This window comes from Carassius gibelio, chromosome B20, assembly GCF_023724105.1.
Source record: "Carassius gibelio isolate Cgi1373 ecotype wild population from Czech Republic chromosome B20, carGib1.2-hapl.c, whole genome shotgun sequence".
Lineage (NCBI taxonomy): Eukaryota > Metazoa > Chordata > Actinopteri > Cypriniformes > Cyprinidae > Carassius > Carassius gibelio.
Genome location: NC_068415.1, coordinates 27,164,259 through 27,188,412, shown reverse-complemented (window position 1 = coordinate 27,188,412; position 24,154 = coordinate 27,164,259). Strand labels below are relative to the sequence as shown.

General features: G+C 38.0%; 1 protein-coding gene across 1 annotated transcript in view; it reads right to left on the bottom strand.

The window, feature by feature from the left end:
- The window catches only part of nt5dc1 (5'-nucleotidase domain containing 1), a 58,322-nt gene that overhangs the window by 12,658 nt on the left and 21,510 nt on the right, over nt 1-24,154 (bottom strand). The gene's annotated exons all lie outside the window — the stretch shown is intronic.

Below are 24,154 nucleotides of genomic sequence, written 5' to 3'. Positions count from 1 at the left end.
GGATTCTTTTGATGAATAGAAAGTTCAAAGTAACAGTGTTCATTTGTTATATAATAATAATAACAGTCTTTACTATCACTCTTAATCAATGCCTCCATATAAGTGTTATTTCTTTCAACATAAAAAACAACAAAAGATTAAAAAAAAGGAAGAAAGAAAGAAATCATTAGATTGGAAGTGAATGTTTTCTTTAGTAGCCGATTTAATAGTCTTCAATCAAGATTTGAGAGCATCACATTATCAGCACTTTTGTCTAAATCCGGCATCATCTTTCCTATTAATTTTCATTTGTGTGTGTGATCATTTTGGACCCTGTCTACAGCACTGCCAGTACTCTGCATATCTGAGATGATTTCCACCTCATTTTTATTTCTGATCCTAGCGCTCTATCGGACCTAACCCAGCCCATATGGTTCACATCAATCAGACACACACAACTCATGATTCAGAGCCTTTTCCACAGCCCACATCTCTCAAACAAAAACAGTTGGCCAGATCGCAGGCTTGAGCATCAAACTGAACTCAGCATGAGCCGTACACACATCTAACCCTGAATCTGGAACACACTGAACGTCCAGATTTAAACAAATCCGTGTAAGAACATGTCAGATGCTTCGCTTCCTCACTGAGAGCTTCTGCGTGAGGCAGTCCGATCCTATCAGAACGCACAAACCACACAAAACAGAGTTACTTGAGGGATAAAACCTAGACGAATGGAAAAATAGAGGCACTGGAGGAGTGTGTGGATTGGCGAGTAATAGTATCAGTATACATGGGGTGGCCGGCTGACTAAAACAGGAAGTGGACTGTGTTTGCCTGGAGTGAAGGAATGCGCTCCATATGTGAAAAGTACTGTGTCTTCATTTCATGAACAGAAGAAAAGGAGACGTAGGAAAACAGGCATATTCACTAGTCTTTAGTTTATACTGGCAAATACTGCTGCACCACGTACACACAGCCACGTCTCAGAGCCCTCAACTCATCTCACACACACACACACACACACACACACACACACACACACACACACACACACACACACACACACACACACACACACACACACACACACACACACACACACACGCACACGCACACACACACACACACACACACAGCAGCGGCTGGCAACCTACAGCACATATATGCACACATCCATGTGTATACAGTTTAATAATATAAGTATATAAAAAAACCCAAATGGAAACATTTAAAGTGGTGGTCTCTTACAGAAACCATAAGTTTTTGCACAACTTATGTTTAGATGCATAAGTGTTGTTTGCAAACATTCGTATCTTATGTATTTTGGAGTGTGTTAAACTAGACCGGGGCTGTCATGTATGTTCCCTCCAGGAACAGGACAGTGTTATCTTATCAGACTACTGCTGTAACAATAACAGTAATATAGACGATCCTGTTTAAACTGACTTTTGTCGGCCTGAAAATGTGTACAAAAAAACTAAACCAACAGCAAAGGCTTGGTAACGGAGTCATCAAGTGAATACTGTTAGCGTGCTGCCCTCAAGTGGTACACATCCCGTGTTACTCCCACACTGCCCCAGCTTCATCTGGTCATCACATTTTTAGTGCAAGTATCTACAGACTACTGTGAAACTTCTGGCTCTTATTAGAGATGTTTTGTTCAATTGGTAGAGAAGACGAGCTTTGGTCTATGATTACAGGAGTTTTAAGACATTTTGATGCTAAGGTCCTCAAATAAGCTGAAGATAGTTGAAGATGCAGATGGAGTTTGTCAAGATGTTTGTGTGGTAAATAGTTTTGAAAGCTTTGATGTTTTATTGGACACACTGTTGGTGTGACAGCAGAACTTTGTCAAGCAAACAGAATGCGAAGAATCCCTTTCCCAAAAAAACAAAGGCAGCTATGTATTTTTATGTACTGCATAAGGACACTTTTCTCTGAAATAGTACAGAATGCTGGCATACATAACGTAATAATTTAAATAACTGTCTTTTATATTGCCATCATACTAACAAACCAAAATTACTTAAACACTATCTGAAAGATAATATTTGATTTATTAATCTGACACTGATTTTTTTTTTCTTATCTTATTTTCACAATCTCTTTTCAAATATTCTCATTTTAAACAGGCAATCTACCGCCGCCTGGTGGTCGATGGATATATTGCACATAGGGCCAGATTTACAAACAGCTCGCACAAACACAAAACCTATTTTAGAGTCAAAAAACTAAAATAAATACATAATCAGGATTTGCTAAACAAAAAAAAAAAAAAAAATTGGGCTTTTTTTGTGCCTGACCTTATTGCATATGGGAGAAGAGAATTTAAATGTATAAAACAAATTGGTTTACTATGGTGTGCAGTAGTCAGTTTACCCCCTTTATGCTTCACACGGATGCAATACATGTCCATTTGCACTGCTTTTGGTGCTGGTAAATGAGCTGGCTGCATCTATGAACTTTAATTTGTGTACTTTAATTGTTTAGTATATATGGCCCTTGGTATTCTTTTATTTGAGAAAGTCACTTCAAAATTTGAAAGCTACTAACAATTAAACATAAAATCCCACTCCACAACAGCTCTTACGTGGTTTAGTGACTACGTGCATGTCTTTTAGTGACAGAGATTAATACAATGTCAAATCCAGTTTACTAAAAGACTTCTTCCCTTTCAAATGAGCTGGACTGACTCTCTTTCAATCTCAGAGAAGATGCCTCTAGATCTACTGTACAGTAAATGTGTCATAATGACAAAGATAAGTATTCAAATGACCACAGTTGGGTTTAAGTGGTGTTAAAAACCCAACAGGGCTAGTATCCACCCACCACACACACAAACACACACACACACTGTAATGTGATGTTTACAGAGGGAGGCTGTTCAGGGGGCCCACACAAACCATAGTGGCATGACTTTAACATAGATAATGCAACCAAATGCATCAAACAAAAAGACTCCTATTACCCAAAACACTATTAGATGATAACATGTAACAAATGCTTCTTTAGCAAAAAAGGAACAGGGAACACTTTACAATAGAGGGGGATGAATATGAAAAAAACATGAGGATACTGATGCTTGTTAATTTCTTTGTTTCTGCTTTTGTGACTGCATTTTCTACATACAGACAGACAAACGCAAAGGTGCAGCATGACAGCAGAAAAGTGACGCCCCCCGGGTGGACCTGTGATCTTATCCAGCATTCTGATGGAAGCAGCAAGCAAAACTGGGAACGTCTACCCAACAAAAACAACAGCTCTTTGTAGTTTTGGCGTCTGAGCACAGTCAGCGACCACCCGCATACACAGTGATTACGATCAGAGCTCACGTTCAGAGCTCTAAAGGGCCATGTAACATGTAACAAGATTTTAAGAGAGATGTTTGCATTGCATCAAGAAGCTTTCTATCCCTTTTTAGACTGTAATGCAACTGACATGTTCAAAGCCCAGAAAGGTAGTAAAGTCATCGCTAAAATAGTCAGTGAAATCAATGGTTCTGCATTAACTTTATGAAGCTACAATAATACTATTTGTACACAAATGCTGCATGCATGTGGTGCTGCTGATGCACTGATGCTGGGCAATATCAGCTACGCAGCGCTGTCATTGGTTTCAAAAGGTTTACAGATTAAACCAATGGCAGTGCAGTTGCACTGCGTTATTGGAAAAAGGCTTCAGTATCGAGGAAAAAGGAGCTTTTCCCCATACGCAGTATGAGTGAGGTATCAAAAGGGAATAAAGGGAATGCTTGCTGCTGCTGTTATGTGAACAAATCATGCTTAGTAATTACTCCTTACGCGAATAACCTGCGCATAGTGTTACAACTATTATGTTTTCTGGTTTAAAAATGTACATCTGATAAACGCACTAATGCACTGAAATCAGAGTGAAAACCATTTACTTATCTAGCTGAGTTTAGGAGAACTCTGAAAGCGCACTGCAGGAATCTCCAGTGAATACTGGCCAGCCATTTATATACAGGCAGTAAGCTCATATGCAGCATGAACCAGTCAGTTTGTGCCAAGTCATTTAACTCTCTTAATGTCATCAGTTAAGTTAAAACCCTGTCAGGCGGCACCATCTAGATTTTCATGAATAAAATATATATTTATTAGAGGTCGACTGATGTATCGGTTTTGCCGATTAATTGGCACCGATAGTTGATTACAGGAACGATCGGTTATCGGCAAAAATCCATGCCGATAGTTTTCCGGGTTGCGTCCATTGCTGGAGTGACTGAGAAGGCTCTGTTTTCATTAAAAGGGGGGTGAAATGCCAATTCGTGCATACTGAGTTTTTTACACTATTTAAGAGTTGGATTCCCATGCTAAACATGGACAAAGTTTCAAAAATTAAGTTGTACGTTTGAAGGAGTATTTTTGTTCCCAAAATACTCCTTCCAGTTTGTCACAAGTTTCGGAAAGTTTTTTTCGAGTATGTCTCTGTGTGACGTTAGATGGAGCGGAATTTCCTTATATGGGTCCTGAGGCACGTCTGCCGGAAGAGCGCGCGCTCCCGTATAGCAGAGCAGAGAGAGGCTGTGCACAGACAATCACTGATCAGAGCGAGAGCGTCGCGAAAGTCACAAAAGAAGTGTGTTTTTGGTTGCCAGGGCAAGACAACCCTGCACAGATTACCAAAAAAAACAGCATTAAGGGACCAGTGGATGGAGTTTATTTTTACAGAGCATCAACGGAGTTGTGCAAGTGTTTTTGTTTGTTCCCTGTATTTCTAAGATGCTTGTTTTACAAACAAGGCCCAGTTTGACGACGGATTTGCGTATCGTTTATTTCTTAAGGATGATGCAATCCCAACGAAAAAGGGTCACGATCGTGTGTTGGAACCGCAGGCGGTGAGTAAAACTGCTTCAAATATCTCTGCCTCCTTGTTAGTTCGTCCGCCTCCCATGTGGAGACCCGGGTTCGAGCCCCGCTCGGAGCGAGTCGTTGCTGCTGCTGCTCTCGTTCAGTTTCAGCCTCGGGATCTGATTCTGGATCATAAATAAACGGCTGAATCTGACTGTAAGCCATGGTTTGTTTTGGATGATGGTTTTGTCCTCACGGTAATGTCACAGCTTCCAAACGCTCTCAAAGCAAAAGCTTACTGGCGCTCGTGATTCTTTAGCTCCGCCCACACGTCACGCCTCCAGCTGGTCGTGTTTTTCCGGGAAAAATCGGTACAGACTATCTTTCTCTTATGAATATAATAAAACTAAAGACTTTTTGGAGTTAAGAAGGATGCAGTACTACTCTATAGGTACTCAAGATTAACAGGATATTGAGTGAAAACGAGCATTTCACCCCCCCTTTAAAGTATGAGAGCGGTCTCTAGTGGCTGAAATCACTGACAGCATGTGCTGTTTGTTTAGACACCTGATGCTGCACACTAAACAGAGCCAGAAACTTCAGACCCAGATTTAAAAGCAGCTGACAGAAAATCCTGCTACGCCACAGAGCGGCATTCACATAGTTTTGCATTAAATTAGATTATATTTGCCTGAATCATTGTTAATGTACATGATGAATAGTATATTGAGCATTTTCATCGAAATTTTTGTCTTTCTGTATCTCTAATAAAGTCTGTATGCTTCATTTATAGAGCTATAATATAGATCAGTCTTTCCATTTGCTCCGTTTTTTTTAACAGTGAACTTCAAAATTATCTAAACCTCATTGTTCATTCTTGAAATCAACTTGTGTCTGTTTGGTGAATAAATAAACAGTTTTAGACCGCTGCTTGAGTTGAACATGACACGTCTGTAGTGTGTGTGATACCGGTGAGTTCTCTCAGCATTGCTCTTTTATTTTGATTAGATAATCATTGAAGTGTTCAAGGATATAAAAGTAGTTAAAGTGTGAGAGTATACATTGTGCTGGTATAATTGTAGGGCCCTATGTTTTCTGCGATGTGGAAAACGTGGACGGAATCGTGGAATCCATTCATAGAAACGGAATTTACAGTTTATCGTGGAATGAAGCTCGCTGTGATTTCAGCGTCTACCGACGTAAACACATGAAGAACATCTTCAGAACTGCTCTGAGTCACTTCATGAGCATTTGATCATTTGATTGAGCAAAAGCATCATATCACATGCACAGAACTGTAAAGGTATTCACAGCAACCCCTCAAAATAAAAGTCCGGTTTCTATTTTTCAGTAGATGTACATAGCCTACTACTGCTACTTAAATGAAACAAACATTATTTTTTTAAGGATTAAATCACACAACATTTCTTCCATGTTTAAATTTTAATAGTAAATCCCATTTGTTTGGCAAAAAGGTACTGCTTTGTGCTTTACAGGTATGTGTGTACAATTTGCGGTATTTTTTATTATTATTTCCTGCTCTTATTCGCTTAAGAACATCTTAAAGGTGCAATAAGGGATTTCCGTTGCTTTGCTTCAAATTCAACTACACGGCCTTTCTCCAAAACATTCAACAGTCCAGTTCACAATATCCAACAGTTTCCTGCATCCTTGGTATAACGGAACAACTTATTGAATAATAGTGCTGTCAGTCGATTAAAAAAATAACCAATTTATTCGCACATTTTTTATTAAATTAATCACAATTACAGTAATCCCACCTAACAATAAGTTTTTAAATACATTTATATAAATATTAAAATAGAATGAGAATATATAATCATATTTAATGCTCTTATGCTGTTTTAAAACACTTAAACTCTAGGCTACATGTGATTTCAGATGTTTTGCTAAAAACTAAAAAAAAAAATTCACTATTCAGTGTAAGCTCTGCTTACCATTGTTTATTTTGCTGTCCATGGAAATCTTTGACCTAGCAAAGTTATTGGTGGGAATTTCATGTTCTTTAATATATTTTTGTAATGTTGATTTTTCTTTATTGTTGGCTACTACCTTATGCACTTTAAGTGTTTTGAGATGAAATATTTGACCTGGAAATGGTCTTTATATTTTAGCCAGGGCTCGAGATTAATGCTTGTCCGGGACAAGTGGATTTTGTGAAGGGGCAAGCAAAAGAGAATTTTACTTGCCATACACAACAAGTAACCTGATAAATTTTTTAATAACAAACAATAACTAGGGCAGGACAATCTGGCGAGAATGATTCTGATTTCAGTGTACACGGTGACTAATAACGGACAGTATCAAGATGCCGTCAGTTGTTGGCAGTTTAGAACGCGATGAGCGATCCAGTAATATATATATCAATGCTGATAACGCGTCTTCATTTCTTCTTCGCTGCTGTAAACAGTGGTTGCTTGTGGCTACACAGCACAACTTTTGCAATGCATTCTGAGCAGCGAAGAAGAACCGTGCAGCGGTTAGGCAAAGCTAGCGGTCATAACTAGGTCTTGTTTAAGAAAATGGTATCGGATCGGTATATGGGTTCATGTACTCGCCGATGCTGATGCCAGAATTTGTTGTGGTATCGGAGATTTTTCCGATACTAGTATCGGAATCGGAACAACTCTATTTTACAGTGCTGCTGACTGTTAAATAAAGTAGTGCACACTATCAGCAAAGAATTTATTATATGAGATGACCTCAACTTCAGTGGCTCTACCATTGGAGAATGCACAACTGTCAATCCAGATCACATGTGCCCCATAAACCAATCACATTATAGTATCTTACAACTGTCAACCACTGTAAACAGATACTATCTGAATGAATGAGAAGTGCCATAAACTGAATATAATCTGAATATGATCAAAGTGTAAGTAACTCTGTTTTAAATTTCAAATATAGCTCTAAAATAAAAATAAAAATCTGCAAACAAAGATTAGAGGACAGACTGATGATTAATTAAATAATAAGCTTTTTCCAAACAAAAGCAGTCTATTTAGTGTACTGGAGCATCTCCTCCACTGAGATCCAGCAAAAAAAAGCCATTTACTTGCCTTGCTCTGCTATCAGCACAATAAAATATTGTCCAAGATGTTTCATTTCTTAAAAATGCAAAGTTGTCTTTTAACACACATTTGAACCGATATCGGTATTTTCTGTTAACATTACAACCTATCCCATGTTCTGTCATTTAGTATCTAAAGGGTAGGCTAGATGTGTAGACTAAAACAACACCTCCTCATACTATAAAATAATTCACACACTTTAGTGGTAGCACTGCAGATTCGTAGAATATTAGGGGAAATTATAAAAAATAAAATCATAAATATACATTTATGAGGTAACAAGGCAGGTATTTTATGCCAAACTTGAAGTAAAGGCTCACCAACACAAATTTTAATTTGAAATATGTTTTGTATAACAGGTAATATTTGTTTTAGAACATTAATTTTATTTTTTACTTTAATATAATTATTCAATACACTGTAAACAAAATGTGATGATCTTAAAACCAGAATATTTTAATAAAACAAAGATTCTGAAAGATTCTTACACTACTACTACAATTTTTTTAACAGTAACAAATTAAAATTCATATGATTGATATCACATTTTCTACCAAGTGGACTCCCGACTTAATAAATGAAACTGGACATTTGGATCATGTCAGCAAATGGAAATGTCAGTCAGCTTTTTATCACGTCAATTATTGTGCCTTTAGTCCCCCAAAATAGGGTGCTTTTTACCCCAAATGCCATATTTTTACATATGCTTCAGTTACATATGCTTCAGTTACATATGCTTCATATACATATATATATATGGTAATATATAAATATATATATATATTATGCATTACTGCTTGTGATCACATCAAGGATCAGCCAAAGTTCAAGGTGCACAGGAAAGTGCCACGGGGAGCTTTGCCTTTTAGAGGTTCAGAGGAAAATAAAATCAATGCACCCTTTACTCTGTTGCACCTTTAGCTCTGTTGTAGCCTGAATAAAATTTTTTAGACACATAGCACAAAATACCACAAAGTCGCAGATGCTTTATAAAAAAAAAACAAAAAAAAAAAAAACGTCATCCTATGCTTTATTATGTGTTAACTTATTTCACTGTGTTTTAGTGCTGTGCAGGGTTGGCAGTGGAAGTGCTGAGCATCTGTGAGAAGCTTGAATTAGATCCTCAAATACTTCAAAGCCTAAATGCAAGATGATGAAATAAGCTGTGCCACTCCATTCAGAACCACTCACACCGCAGTTTATGACAGTTTATGGGAGGAGAGAGCTCAGTTACCTCCTCATAAAGAAATGAATCAAAGAGATACTGACCATTTAAGACTGCAAAGTACACACACCCATAATTCGCTATTCATCTCTCACAAAATAAAGCTATTTGTATTTTTACAGCATCCAGCCTATTTATGAAAACTTAAAAAAAAGGCCTCAAGTTGTATTTTTGTTATTTGCATGGCTGATTGCATATTCGCATGAGCATGCAGTGAACTTATTTGACTTTCCGCTGTACACCTGTTTGAACCCTGGTAAAACAGCCTGAAGAAACCACCCCTCACCATTTTTAGCAGCGAGGCCACTAATGAGTGTGTGTCCCATGTGGCATTTTTTGTGCGGTTTCTGAAAGACAAGAGAGAAACTAAAAGTGCAGTTCCAGAGGGTCATCAAAAAACCCAGCTGAACCTAAACACAGTGAATGTGAAACTCTGAAAGAGCATCATATGCCTCCCTTTAAGCTTATAAACAGTGACTTATATAGAAGAGTTGTGAAAGCTGTGCCACTTTTTCCTTTTAATCTACATAACCATAAATGAGGTAAAGCTAATGCTTAAAATTATATTCCATTATGTCAACTGATGTGAACTGTTATCAACTGAAATTAGAAGTGTCTATAACACAGTCACAGACATGTGCAATTTAAAATTAAAGTCGTCTATCTGTTTTTCCCATGGGCTGCATGTGTAAACAAACAGACAGCTCGACCACGAACAAATAAATCCTATGATTCGGTTCTTTTAATGAATTGTTCGAAAGACTCAGTCTGACTCTGTGGCACCTCTACAAATCTCCCCCTGAAAATTCTATCAATTTTAAGTAACTGAAGGACATCATTGAATAATTAAATAAAATTGATCTGAATAATGGCACTCCATGTTTTTCTGTAGAGCTGCTCATCATTGAAATTGATTTAGAACTGAATTTATTGATTTCTAATTGATGAATTTTGCAACATGAATGCATTACTGTAAAGCTGCTTTAAAACAACCTATACTGTATAAACCTCTATATAAATAAATGTATGTATTTTTCTTTACTCACCAGACAAAGTTACTGGTGAGATACAAAATACATTTTATTTCAAATTAAAATATAATAAATCAAGGTTCGTTTTCAGCCAAAGCATTTATATGGCTTCGCTGCCAGTTCACAAGTATGTATTACACACATATTTTTAGATATGAATAAGTTTGCTTTAACATAAAATAATTTGACCATTTGACCACAACTTTTCTTAAATCACAAACAGCTGTATTAACTGTCATTTTGCAATATTGACACACTGTTCAGTTGCTTTGACGCAATGTATTTAGTTTAAAGCTGCAGTCGGTAACTTTTGACGCTCTAGCGGTTAATAAACAGAACTGCTTGCGTCTTGCGGAAGAACATCGTAGCCGGAACTACTTCTCTCTGTTTATGTCTATGAAGAATCACAAAGGTACTGGGTTACTCCGCCGCGGTATCCCCGAAGCAATCTAAAATAGTCAGAATATAAACACTTATTATAGGTGCACCCTAGTGATTCAGGACAAGCCAAAAACACGGTGGGGAAAATCGATTCATGGTGTACTCGCTTATTATATACATTTTGCAAATCTTGAACACAAAGTTACGGACCGCAGCTCTGATTGGTTGATTTCTTACTGGGAGCGGATGAATTTCTGCAAATGACAATAGGACACTGGGAGGAGCCAGAGGAGCTTGATTTTTTCACAGATTATCTGTCTCATATTCTACTGTCAGGACATAATGACAGGTTTAACCTGTTAAATGTCACCCCGTCCCGTATACGGGACGCCTACGTTGACTATACTATTTTACAATCAAATCTAATCTAATCTTGACAAACTATATATCGTTGGAAAGGTCTAAGACTTCCAAATATATATTTTACCAATATTGTTTGTTAAAAAATTATGTAGGAAAAGTAATAGACGAATTTATGACAAGAGTGCAACCTCAGAAATCTACATTACAAAAGGAGCTTTGACCTTTGTTTAAAAAAAAAGACTTCCTCGTTGCCTTTTTCTCTATTACATTTTAGAAATCATCAGAAGCTATATATCACTTGAAAACATAAAATCTCAAAATTCATCCTTCAAAACCCATTTTAAAATCAGACATTGCATTACCATGTAAATGGTACATCAAAATCATGTTACAAAATGTTTTCAGTCATGAATTATAAAAATTTAGGTTTGTATCATTCACATTCATGTCTATCTTCAAAAACGTGAGTGACAGTTAACAGGTTAACAAATACATTTTTACAAAAGTTACCTACTTCAGCTTTAAAGCGCTAAATAAAGGTGACTTGACTTGACATGACTATGTGACCAGACCCTTTTCTAAATATAAGGTCAGCAACATAGATATAGGGCCATATTTGTGCCAGCGAAAACCGTCTTTTGCCGTTAAAATTGTACTGTCAGAATTTACTAAAGAATTAGCGCTGAAAAGGCAAGGAGACCGTTATTTTTGCTCCTGACCTTTTAGAATAAGCATTTGTAGGAGTTTCCCTTTCAGATGCAAAATTTATGGGAGGACAGTATTCAAATTAATCATGCAACTTAATCACTTAAAAATAATTTTGTTTGCGCTCATCAAATTGCGCTGTGCTTGGTAGATTGTGTTAGCTATTATGTAAATGAGATGTTGCGTTGGTGTTCTTTAATTTGTGCGTTGTCAGTAAATCAGCCGCAGAAATTTTCCATCCCATCTTGCGTGGTTAAGTAAATCTGGCCCTTAGAGTAGCTAGCTCACTGACACATTTTAGCCCACTCTCTCTCTGTCTGATTTATTTATTCTCTGCTTTTTTCACTAACAGATACACAATCGACACACGTATCAGAGATCCACTGCACAACTGTGTAGATAAAGGTGAAACAAAGGCCATGCTCTGTGACCACAAGTGCTGAAACAAGTTTTTTTTCCTCTGGAAAGCTGTAAGTTGCGTTTGGTTTCCTACGTCTGCATATTCTATTCTTCCTCACAGCTAGGAATAAAGACCTTATGCCAAGCAGAACTACACACTGTACAGAAGTACAATTAAAAACTCAATGGATGAGAAATGGTGTGATAGAAGAATGAATGACAAAAAGAGTTAAACAGGGCGTTGGGTTTAAGGGTTGGATTTGGTTAAGATTTAAGAGTCTCAGACGCCAGTTCCAAAGTAAGTCTTCCCTTAACTCATCCCCAGAGGCTGTGGAAAACCATGGACATAACAATCTGTCATTACAGTAACCCCAAACAAGCTTCCAGATCTCTGGTAGTGAAGGAAAAGGTCTTCAGTATCTGTGCTTAGCTCAAAGACATTCAGATGGGGCGAATGATCTGTGAAATGACACGTACATATCTAAACATACTCGACACATTAATCATGTGAACTAGCCCAGCTGACAGTCTTAAGAGAGCTGTGTTAGTCTGAATCACCTCCTTTTGATTGGATATGTCTGTTAGGGAACATTTAGACAAGATGTGCTCTCACAGTATATTTAAACACAGCTAGAGGGAGCACAATAGATTGGAAGGGACAGTTTTTTTTTTTTAAGTGACTCTTTCAAACTGGCAGACCAGCTTAATAATGCAACATTCACAGCTGGATACATGTAAACAATAGAAGTAGAAGTCTTTCTTTTTCCAATCAAATTAATTTTGTTGTTGTTGTTGAGAAGGTAGTTTTGAGTAAACCTGACTATGCCCGTAAGAGAAATCTGTCAAGGTGACATCAATATCATGTGCCTGTGCAGTTTTAGAGCAATTTATTAATATACTTATTTTCCATATACATTTTTTGTTTGTTTGTTTCTTGAGCAGCAAATCGACATATTAGAATGATTTCTGAAGAATCATGTGACACTAAAGACTGCAGTAACGATTCTGAAAATTAAGCTTTGATATCAGGAATAAATTACAGTTTAAAACATATACAGCTAAAAACTGTTACTGTTTTTAAGATTTGTAGACAACAAGTAACAGCATTTTCAACGTTAATTAGGCAGAAAAGCTGCAAAAAAATTGTCACACTTTAATCGGGACAGAGCTGAGAGGCTAATACATTCATTACATGAAATCAATGCCTGAAAGTTTGCTCTAAAATCTTAGTGACAAGACAAAAGACAAATTTGAGAAAGGTCTAATTTGGGATTTTAACTCTGTGTGATTCAGTTCTTTAAACAAGGACTTTTGCATGTTTTAATAAATCAGATACAAAACCAGCTTCTAAACAGTTATTTATCATAATCAGGAGATGTGGACCAACTACATCAAAGGTTTAAGAAAATATGAATGAAATGATAAAAAGTAGACCCCGAAAGATTAGGCTATATTATTATTCTTTTGAAGCAATGCATACATGGGGAGAAGAAAAATGAGAAGAAGATCATGACTGCTCTGCTCTCGGTTACTGAAGCCCTGCGACTAGCAAGAGCAGCTTCAAAATCCTCAGTACTCATCTTACTGGACCTCTTACAAAAGTCTGCTGCTTTTGACACTGTTAATCACCAGATACTCCTGTCCAACCTCAGAAAGATGGGCATCTCTGGAACCGCACTCCTGTGGGTTAGTGTGCTTTGTGGGGGGGGGGGGTTGTTTCTAAGTCACAACACCTTGCTACTGGGGTTCCTCAAGGCTCAGTACTTGGACCACTTCTCTTCTCCATCTACATGACGTCATTAGGATCTGCCATTCTTATCACTGCTACGCTGATGACACCCAACTCTACTTCTCATTCCAACCAGATGACCCGACGGTAGGTGCTCGCATTTCAGCCTGTCTCAGTGACATTTCTAGCTGGATTGAATCACCTTCACCTTCAGCTTAACCTTACAAATACAGAACTGCTGGTTGTTCCAGCTAACCCATTGCTTCATCACAACTTATCTATACAGCTGGGTTCATCAACCATAACTCCTTCGAGGACAGCCAGAAACCTAGGAGTTGTGATGGATCATCAGTTAAGCTTCACAGACCACATTGCTACAACGACCCGGTCCTGCAGGTTTGCCTTATACTACATTAGGAAGATTAGACCCTTCCTGTCAGAGCAAGCCACCCAACTTCTTGTCCAAGCTCTTGTTCTCTCCAGACTGGACTATTGTAATGCTCTCCTGGCGGGCCTTCCTGCATGTACGGTCAAGTCTCTGCAATTGATCCAGAATTCAGAAGCGAGGGTTGTCTTCAATGGGAGAAAAAAAGCTCACGTTACTCCTCTCCTCATTAGGTTACACTGGCTACCAGTAGCCGCTCGCATCAAATTCAAGGTACTGATGCTTGCCTACAACATGACCATTGGCACGGCACCAACATACCTAAACTCACTGGTTAAATCTTATGTGCCCTCCAGAAGTTTGCGCTCTGCAAGTGAACAATGCCTTGTGGTATCATCCCAAAGAAGTTTAAAATCACTCTCACTGACCTTTTCCTGGACTGTGTCCAGCTGGTGGAATGACCTCCCAATCTCAATTCGTACAGCTGAGTCTTTACTCATTTTCAAGAAACATCTAAAGACTCATCTTTTTTCGATAGCACTTAAGCAACTAATACTAGCACTTTCCCTTCTTTTCTTGTCTTTTCATAAAAATAAAAAAAAAACCTGGCTATGCGTTCTATACTAGACTAACTGAGACTTGTCATGGCACTTGTATACTGTTGTTGTTCTCTTGTTGACCTGACTGCTTCTATTGTTCTCATTTGTAAGTCGCTTTGGATAAAAGCGTCTGCTAAATTATTAAATGTAAATGTAAATATGTACCATCTATGTTTGTACTGAATGTAGGCTACTTACTGTGCAGTTACTGCCTTTAATTTCAGATGGTTATGGTTATTGTTTTCAATAGCTAAAAGCTATTTTAAATACCAAATAAACATCTTGTTTATGCACACTTTCCTTCTTTCTTGTTAGTTGCTAAAAGATAAAATAAAAAATCGGAAATGATGATCGTGCATCCCTAAATAATAAGACAGCTTATGAACATCCGGACATAATTTACTGTTCTCACTTGTTTTCTTTCACTTAAGACCAAAATGACAGTGTTTACGAGGATACTTGCAAAGACAGGCATTTTCATACATGTGGATTAACCATTCAAGGTCAATAAAGCAACAAAAATACTCACACAGTCTTTGAGCAGCGGATTCATGTGTGTGGTCTGCGTGCGCCGAACAGACCATGCTCAGAAAGAGACAGCACACACGTATAGTGCTTTAAATGGCTTAAAATCATTTGTTTAAAAAAAAAAAGCAATGCTTATCTGTGCAAATGATAGATTTTCGTGACGATGGCGCGCCACTACACTACATGAGTACATAAACACACAGAGACAACACAAAAGTCCAAAATCTCTATGATTTGACAAATTTTTACCGGTACAGATACAGATTTCAGCCCCATCCCAAATCAAACACACCTGAACCAGCTAATAAAAGTGTTCAGTGTTGCTGAATTAGAAGTGTGTGTGTGTGTGTGTGTGTTGGAGAAGGGTTGAAACTGAACTTTCCAGGAGCAGGACTGTCCAATATATTTATGGGTACTAGACATGTGCCAGTACTTGGTAATGTGATATATCATGGTAATGAACATGCACTTCTAAATGCTGTGAATAATTACATATTACAAATTATTCCGAAAATGGAATGCATTTTAAGAATCCTATTCCCAATAAACTGGTTAAAATGCACAACACCACGACGGGACCCGACGGGTTTGGTTGGGTTCGGGCTTAATTTCTATCATTTTACACGGGCTCAGACTTGTGCTTCAGTTTGCGAGGTAAACGAGTGGTCATGTGATGTGTTTCGATTGGTGAAAGAAAGATGCGAAAATGGATGACACACCATCAATGAGCACATATTAATTGAGTCTTAAATGCATAATGTAGACAGAGTATAAAGGCTAATGTTGTCATTATTCTTTTATTAAATGTCAGCTGCTAGAGGCGAAGCAAATCCGGCAGAACCTTTATTTTAATTTCGTTATTGCCAAATACCCATGTTAATTTAGAATTTATCTTAATTTAATTTGTTAAGAAAGACTTGTTTTATTGGTGCGTTGGTCTATTTATAGGTTAAATGAGCCTATGTCTATTTAGAGTGCTGATATATTAAGATGTCACAGAGGACTTATTTTATTTCTTTATTTCAACTTCCAAGTGGCATATAACCTGCGTTAGTCATGAATAAATTATTTGAAAACATGTATAAATAACTCATTCTTGACAAAAGGCAAAAGAGCCCCGCAAATGAAGTACAATTTCTTTATCTGCCTCAACCCGACCCGACCCGTGCATCGGGGACATCATGAAAATTACATTGCTACTTAGACCTTCGTATTGTAAAACCTAATAAAATATGAAAATATATATTCCAAATATTTAATATAGGCTATAGGAAATTTCACAACTGATGGTTCGTCCGTGAACAAATCTTTTAGGTGAACGAATCGTTCTAGTTCACGTAATCCCTTGACTCATATTTCTTGTTCACTGAAGTTCCTCCCTCCACAGCAGCGTGCAAGCTATTAGCAGTGCATGCAAAGGCAGCTCATAATCAGCTCTGTGAACTGTTTAATCCTGTCAAAGAGTTACTCATACTCGAGCCAATAGCCTTCAAGTATGAGATGTGACGGAGCACGTGATTTGTTGAATGTAGTGAACCAATACACCCTTCAGCAGATACAAAGCGCAGTTATAGGTACTGTGCAGACTCTTGAACGAGTCATTATCTGGCTCGGATCGGTGTTCATTCTCTCTTCACAGCAGTTCAGTCAGTGTACTGTTTGAGTACATGAATTACTCCGGGATATTGGTTTGTTTGAACTCAGATGGAGTGTCAGCCACATTAAAAAAGTGAACAGCTTAAATCATTTGTGGATTAATGCGTATTGGAGACGCGAACTGTTTAAAACGATTCAGTTCGATGTGATGAACTGGTTCAAAAAGATCGAATGATTCGTTCGCAAACTGGACATCACAAACTGCTTTGTTTTGAACTCTCTTACAACAGACACGGAAGAGAAGACAATGCTGAATAAAGTCGTAGTTTTTGCTATTTTTGGACCAAAATGTTTTTTGTATGCTTCAAAAAATTCTAACTGACCCTCTGATGTCACATGGACTACTTTGATGATGTTTTTCTTACCTTTCTGGACATGGACAGTATATCTTACACACAGCTTCAATGGAGGGACTGAGAGCTCTCGGACTAAATCTAAAATATCTTAAACTGTGTTCTGAAGATAAACGTCTTACTGGTTTGGAACGACATGAGGTTAAATTATTAATGACATAATTTTGCTATCTGGGTGAACTAACCCTTTAACATAAACTGCCAATGAAAAATAATATTTTGAACATTCATTCATTTTAAGTATTCCAATATTTAATAACACATTGCTAAAATCAAAAGTTGCAACTGTATTATTTAATGAGCTAACATGAACTACCTGGATCCCAACAATGCCACCTCTTGCTTATTGACTTTAATCTAAATTCAGAATAAAGAACCAAATTCCCCAAAGATTGAGTACTAGGCTTAAGGATAGTTGAGGCACATTGGGGCCATATATCTATGAGAACAGTACATATATTAATATTTGTTACATAATCATTTTCAAGCCTGTTGAGGTTATGCTTTCCTACCCCCTATAAAAAAGTTTGGACACCCCAGGTCTTGGGCATCAGTGAAGGTTTGCACCCTTTGTAATACTTGTGTAACTAAGTGCCTCTACTGTGACTGTCCTGAGAAAACCCAGATCTCAGAACTCAGAACTGTTAGAACATTTTAAATATCCAAAAGATGCTTAAAAAATTAAGAATAACAACAGTAAGCAGTTTAACTCTCAAGTACTCTGGTGTGTTATCACATGACACTGTCATAGTTCATTTCCACAAACGTGAAGGTCAAATTAAATCTGGAACACACTGTGTTATTACAATATAGTTATGACTACAATAGAGTGAACTAAACACAGCAGAAATAAATGTAACTTTTTTTGCATATACTGTATGCAGGTAACCCTCCTCTAGCACAGCTGCAAACAGTGGCAACAAATGATCTCAGTCTAGTTTGTACTGAACAACAGAGTGTCAAATACGGATTGCAACACATATTCTGACTTGGGACCTGATCAAGTGCATTAGCAAATAATGTGCAAATTAGCAACTCGGGAAGTTTGTTCTGGGATCAACTATAACTTTGGACATCTAGTGTCCTAATTTTACCTGAATGAGAAAGTGCCTAGTAGGAGGACACATCATGTCTTCTTAAAGTGGCTGACAAAGAAAAATTATATATATATATATATAAAAAAAGTGTTAAATTCTTCTTTAAAACAACGGACATCATACATATGTGGAATGATCAATATCAAGCCTAAGTACAGTACAAGTACTATTGGAAGTGTTACAATTTTCATATATATATATATATATATATATATATATATATATACATACATACATACATATACATACATATATATACATATACGTACATATACTTATACATACATATATATATATATATATATATATATATATATATATATATATATATATATATATATATATATGTATGTATATGTATATGTACGTATATGTATATATATGTATGTATATGTATGTATGTATGTATATATATATATATATATGAAAATTGTAACACTTCTAGTACTAGTACTTGTACTGTACTTAGGCTTGATATTGATCATTCCACATATGTATGATGTCCGTTGTTTTAAAGAAGAATTTAACACTTTTTTTTTTTTATCACAGCATCACTTGAATTATATTTTAATTTCTTCAAAAGGGGAAGATTTCCTGTATTGATGTGTTGCCCTTGAAAAAAAAAAAAGATTTCTGTTTTTTTAAATATAATTTTTAATTTAGTCATTATAAAGTTCAAATACCACATAACCACATTGGAAGATGTAACACCCTCCACAAGACTGCAAAAATCTTTTAAATATACACCTTTTTTTTTTAATCTGATTAATTGAAGAAATAATTGGCAGATTAACCAATTACCCGACTAATAATTGCAGCCCAGGCTTTAGTTATGTCACCGTCTACTTGTTAGTCAGAAAAAGCAGTGTTGTGCAATGTCAAATATAAATAAATATATATATATATATATATATATATATATATATATATATATATATATATATATATATACATACTGCATAGTTTAAATGCATATACTGTATCTGCCAAAAAAAGTACTAAATGACCTTCCACAGATTTATAGGGTTATGGATGTAAACACACACACAACTCACAGTGAGTATCTAGGCCAGTTAGAGAAGTGAACTGAGGGGCGTAATTGGCTCTGGGAGGGAACATACACAGCATTAAAGTGAATGTAAATACTGCCTGGTGTTGTTTGGGCTGTATTCTCTTTAGTACTGGCAATGAGATAAGTATGCCAGCTTTGTTATACTTCGATCAGACACAGGCCCCGATGACCTAATGTTTAAATTCAAAGGAAAGCAGGAACAAAGTCCTTCATTTTTCGCAAACATATTTTGCAATATTTGTTTGTGGGGTGGGTATAGTGATTTTATATTTGGTCAAATAGGCCACGTTTGAATGTGTTTTTATATTGATGTAGGCTCAATCATTGTGTGTCTTGCAATAACTGGGCCTTGATACTGGGCACAGATTTCAAAGCAGGTCATTTTGTGCCCTAAGAAATCTATGCATATTTAAATGGCCTCTTAACTTCAGTCCTGCTTTATTCCTGACTGAAACACTGGACAAAGATTAATCTAAAGTATTTCTCTTTCTGTAATACCTTCTACCATTTATACAAGCTCCACTGGGCCTCGGGTCTGTTTTGATGGCATCACAGGAAGTAGCGAAACTACAATAATAGACCCGTTACTAACCTATCAGTACTCAAAATCATTTAATTACATTTTTTCCCCATTTCTATTTGCCTTCCATGCTTAAATGTTTTGGTAGTTATTATTATTATTATTATTATTATTATTTATTTGTTTATTTTTTTGATAAAAGCATGGGGAGAACTCTTTCCAGCAACCATGCTTGGCAATTAGAATGTTTAAATGTACCGTTAAAGTTAGATCATTTGTTACATAACTTTTTGTCAATGTTCCATGCCATTATAAACACCTAAAAAAATACAATTTAACTTGAAGGGTCTTTAAACTATGGAGCCAAAAGAGTCTCAATAAAGATAAATGCACACACTGCATTCACATACGCACACATAGGATTCATAAATACACACACAGGATACACAAATGCGCACAAAATTCACAAATACACACACAAAATTTAAAAAGTACAGAAGATTCACAAATGCATACAAAATTCAGAAATGCACACAAAATTCAGAAATGCACACAACATTTACATATCCACTCAAGATTCACAAATGCACAGGACAAGATTCAGAAATGTATTTCTGATGCAAACACACATACATCTTGATTTACAAACTGCTTGCGTTCTTGTGATTGGCTAAAACAAGGGAGATATCTGATTGGTTGCTGATCATTCCCTGTTTAAAAAAAGGCATTTGTGTCTAGCCAAGTCAGAGGAGTCTCAAAATTCACACACAAATGCAGTGAAGTTCACAGACCGCAAGCAGTTTGTAAATCAAGATATATGTGTGTGTGCATCAGAAATACATTTCTGAATCTTGTCCTGTGCATTTGTGAATCATGAGTGCATTTGTAAATATTGTTTGCATTTCTGAATTTTTTATGCATTTGTGAATCTTCTGTGCTTTTAAAATTTTGTGTGTGCATTTGTGAATTTTGTGCGCATTTGTGTATCCTGTGTGTGTATTTATGAATTATGTGTGTGCATGTATGAATCCTATGTGTGCATATGTGAATGTAGTGTGTGCATTTATCTTTATTGAGACTCTTTTGGCTCCATATTAAACTGTTATTTTATTATACAAGTACAGGTTATAAATGTTTTAAGCAAAACCCACACCCCTACATTTCTAAGTTTACAAAATAAAGTTGCATAGCGATTTAATAAGGGACAGAGCATTTTATATTTCAAAATAGGATGGTTTCCAACCCTAGTCATGAGTTTGTCAGTACAGTTCACTTAACAGTGCTATAACTGAATAGAAGCAGTTTGGCTGTTCTTCTCTTTCTTTCTCTAATGAATCCAGACAAAGTGTAGACCAACAAGTTAAACTTTCCACTGCAAAATTACTTTGGTCATAAAAAGTTTAACATGCATCAAAACATAAACAGTGGGAAAGTTGCCATGTCAACATATGCTTTGTTCACATGAGCACTGAGTATACAAAAAGCATTATTTCACACAATGCTATATGTATACAGGTGCTGGTCATATAATTAGAATATCAACAGAAAGTTTATTTATTTCACCTATTCTATTCAAAAAGTGAAACTTGTATATTATATTCATTCATTACACACAGACTGATATATTTCAAATGTTTCTTTTTATTTTGATGATTATAACTGACAGCAAGGAAAATCCCAAATTCAGGGTCTCAGAACATTAGAATATAATTTAAGACCAGTACAAAGAAAGGATTTTAAGAAATCTTGGTCAACTGAAAATTATGAACATTAAAAGTATGAGCATGTACAGCACTCAATACTTAGTTGGGGCTCCTTTTGTCTGAATGACTGCAGCAATGCGGCGGGGCATGGAGTCGATCAGTCTGTGGCACTGCTCAGGTGTTATGAAAGCCCAGGTTGCTCTGATAGTGGCCTTCAGTTCTTCTGCATTCTTGGGATCTTCCTCTTCACAATACCCCATAGATTTTCTATGGGGTTAAGGTCTGGCCAATTAAGAACAGGGATACCACATCCTTAAACCAGGTACTGGTAGCTTTGACACTGTGTGCAGGGGCCAAGTCCTGTTGGAAAATGAAATCTGCATCTCCATGAAGTTGGACAGCAGCAGGAAGCATGAAGTGCTCTAAAACTTCCTGTTATATGGCTGTGTTGACCTTGGACCTCAGAAAACACAGTGGACCAACACCAGCAGATGACATGGGACCCCAAACCATCACTGAATGTGGGAACTTTACACTGGACCTCAAGTAGGGTTGCTGCGGTGAGGAAAATTTCCCACTGATTAATCAGCGTGCCACAACACCGGTAATACCGGTATCACCGTGGGGTGGGGGGATAGGAGGGGATGTCCTCTTTTCCGCTTCCTCACTTTTAAATAGCTTATAAACGCATGCGCATTATGCGTTCACTTTCAAATTAGCGTCAATTGGCAATCTGGCGTCAACTGCTTAAATGGAGTAATTGCACAGGAAGATGTTACCACCTGCTGGGCATTGCTGCCTGTCGCACCTCCACCAGTGCCCATGGGTCAGCTGCAGGGTCATCAGCCAGAAACCACCATTCACCAACGTTTCGCTCCTTTAATTCTGGAACGTCTCCTGGTGGCGGAGCAGTGACAGGGACGTCTCCCTGTCACCCCCTGCAGCTGATCGCTGTTCTCCCTGCAGCTGTGTCTGGGGTTAGGTGTTCTTCCCCCAACATTTATCTTTCCTCCTCAGCCAGAGCCAAAAGCTACCTTTCTCTGCCTCCTCTGCCAGATCTTTGTTGCCCTCCTTAGCCTCCCTCCGGTCACTCCTGCTTCCCTCAAGAGGCGTATGGTTGACAACCCAAGGAAACCTCGGGATCCGACCTCCACTGGGTAGATGGTCATCTTCCAGCCAGCCTCCCGGCACTCAGCAGCGAGTTCGGAGTACCTGGCCTTCTTCCGTTCGAAGTCGGCCTCGATTCCCTCATCCAGTGGTACAGTAAGCTCAATGAGGTGTATCGATCTTGCCTTGGTTGACCACACCACTATGTCTGGCCGGAGAGATGTGATGGTTATCTCCGTGGGGAACCGGAGCTGCCTGTCCAGGTCAACCCTCATGTTCCACTCCTGGTTGGGGGAGAAGGGCCTTACTGTTTCTCTTAATCTGGTGCTTCTCCTTACTCCTCCTACCGACACAAAGATGGTGGGGTCCTTTGCTGATGGTGGTTGTTTGCTACCCTGTCGACACTCCTCCAGTACTTCGGCTAGCTTTCTCAGAACCTGATCGTGGCGCCATCCCTAGCGTCCCTGTGTGAGAGCGATCTTACAGCCTGACAAGATGTGCTGGAGACTTGCGTTGGGGCATTGCAGAGTACACATGATTCTTCATTCCCAAACCACTGGTGGAGGTTCCCAGGGAGGGAAGCGTGTCGTAGGTTGAACGAATGAGGAAGCTAAGTCTTGCCTGTGGGATCTTCCTCACGTCTGACCAACAGATGTCCCTGTTCATGATTCCCTCCCAGGTTGTCCAGCTTTCTTGTCGACCCTGCGACACGGCCTTGATTTTGTAGCGATCTTCCTCCATCCTCATCACCTCTACTACCACCATCTCCTTCCTTTGCTTGCGAGTGGCCTTGGACAAAAAGCATGGCATCTCTCCCCATCCTAGCCCTGCTCTTCCTGCCTGAACTCTGCCCATGATCTCCCGGTGTTGTAGCCAACCAACAGCTTGATCGACCTTGGTTTGGGCATTCCACTTTTCGGCCGGTAAGGACCTTGACATTTGCGTTCCTCACTGACTCGTCTGTGGACTCCCTCAGCTCAAGAACCAACCTGGTCTTTTCTTGCATGTAGCCCAACTGTATGGACTGTAGTGGTAGCTGCAGCATGTTTTTTCCAAAGAGACCAGTTTCAGATAGGCACCGTGGCAACCCCAACCACTTTCGGATTAATGAGTTGGCTTTTCCATCCATCTTACTTACGGTTGATGAGGGAATCTCACTCATTTTCAGGGGCCACATTACCCTCCTGTAGAGTGTAAACTGGTAGCACCAGACCTTATACTTCCCAGGGAGTTGGCTTTGATCGATCCTTGCCAGTCCGTCAGAGAGCTGCTTCATGACGGTTTTCCCCATCTGTTTGTCAGATAGGTCTGCAGTGTACTGCCTCCCCAGGCTTTTGATGGGTTGCTCTGATAGGAGTGGGATTTTTTCCCCTCCAACGACAAATATGGTATTGTCATTTCTGACTCCTTTTCTGAGGG